This window comes from Pteropus vampyrus, unplaced genomic scaffold, assembly GCF_000151845.1.
Source record: "Pteropus vampyrus isolate Shadow unplaced genomic scaffold, Pvam_2.0 Scaffold3, whole genome shotgun sequence".
Lineage (NCBI taxonomy): Eukaryota > Metazoa > Chordata > Mammalia > Chiroptera > Pteropodidae > Pteropus > Pteropus vampyrus.
This window is the reverse complement of record NW_011888784.1, coordinates 23,181,680-23,183,727: the sequence shown is the minus strand read 5'-3', so window position 1 is coordinate 23,183,727 and position 2,048 is coordinate 23,181,680.

Genomic DNA, 2,048 nt, shown 5'->3' with positions numbered 1-2,048 from the left:
AAGCCAATGGCAAGAGGCAAAAGCTAAAGAAAGAAGCAGGCTGGATCATGCCCATCTTGCAGGCCAGGATGAGGATTTTGGCTTTTATCTTAAGAGTGGAAGGTGGAGAGTGACAAGAGTGGATTTGCCTTTAAAAATGATTATTGTAATTATACTATGGTTACATGAGCGAATGTGTCTTAGAAAACACACATTGAAGAGTTTGGAGATAATGAGACATGGTATGTAATGATTTTGAAAAAATGTGCACATCTGTGTGCATTTGTGTGTGCGAGAGAGAGTAGACAAAGGGGCAAAATGTGAACAGTTTGCATGTCGGATAAAGGATGTATGTAAATTCTTTGTACTATTCTTGCAACTTTGAGCTTGATATTATATCAAAATAAAGTTACAAAAAAAAAATCGCTCCAGTTGTGACATGGAGAATAGATTGCCAGGGTCTAAAAAGTACCTGTGGAGAGGGAAGATAGGAGGTGGTGTCAGTCATGAATAGGTAAGAGGAGCTGGTGGTTTATGGTGGTGGTGGTGCTAGAGCCACCATTGGAATGATTAGTGCAGATCTGAGGGAGAGTCTATGAAGCTGAACAAGTGAGTCTGGCTTCAAGGAACAGGGCCAGGAGGCAGGGAGGGGGGCGGTCAGTCAGTAGCATTTAAGAGGAGGCTTTTGGTGCCTTTGCCCTTTGAAATTGCTATAGATCTGAGTCCCTAGAGGGGCATGATCAGTGCTGATACAAGAGCCCGGTTACCAAAGAAAGAGCAGTAACGTTGTTTACTCCATGCATTTTGGAATGTGACAGTGCGAGTACTTATTTTTCTTTGTGTGAGAAGAAGCGGTGCTAGTACCTTTTTATAACTACCTTGTTTTTTTCATGTTGCTTTCAACACTCCTCCCTCCCATTAATATCACCCACCTCAGCTGCTATAGGAAATGTATGTTTTCTCCCAAATGTTTCTGAGAACTTTGACCATATGTTGAGAGCTAGTTCCTTAAAATCATGACTCCTCGGTGGCCTTGGTATTTCTGGGGTGATCTATGTTCAACAATATGTTGTGAGGAATAATGACCACCTGTGATGAGTACCACACCTGAGACTTAGTTAGTAGTAGCATGGGACTTCAGTCCATGCTCTCGTAGCCATGTAGTCACGGCTGTTTTATTTTTGCGTAGGCCTTTTTTAAAAAAGATAAATCAACTCTATTGAAGTTAAGGAAAATGAGATTTTAAAACACCATTTTAGTGCCATAAATATCATGTTCCATTTTCTTGTCAATTTTCTTATTTTGATTTGATGTGTAATAGAAATCTTTTGTTTGCTTGCTAGTTTGAAAGCTAATTCAAACTAATTTAAGCAAAAGAGGAAATATTTTTGGTTCACATAACTGAGAAGTCAAGGGTGCATTTTGCTTAAGGCATTAAATCTCAATCTCAATCTCTTTCTCTCTCTCCCTTTCCCTCTTCCGCTCCTCCCTCTCCTAGCTTCCCTCCACCCCTTTTCCTCTCTCCATTTCTTACCATGATTCTCAGATATTGAGGCAGACTCTCTCTTAGCGGTAGCAAAAATGACTGATAAAATCTTTAGTTTTTAAAAAATTCCGTATCATTCATTTATTTTTTTCATCTTCAAAGCTCTAGTCTTTTTCGGCTCCTCGGTCAGGGATCCCAGAGACATAAGTGAATCCTTCCTGATAACAGAGAAGTTGCAGGTCTACCCTGGAGCCAGACCCGCACCATGTGAATTAAAATTAGAGGCGGGGCAGTTCCCCAGAGCTCATGATCAGTCCCATTCTCCCCTTCCCCATAAAAACATGTCCACTGCTTGATGTAATTGATAACTGATGGAAAGAAAGAACTAAGTTAATTACGTGGATTAAAAATGAAAACAATTGATTCGGTAGTCTAATTTTCTGAAAGAAAAAAAAGTAAGTCAAATGTTCAACAGATTGTTTATGAATCTAATAAAGCTCTCAGGAACTTGAGCGGCTGTAAGAGTAACAACATCCATTCCAGTGACCCCAGAATGTAATGGTTGATGCATCTCACCTCTCTC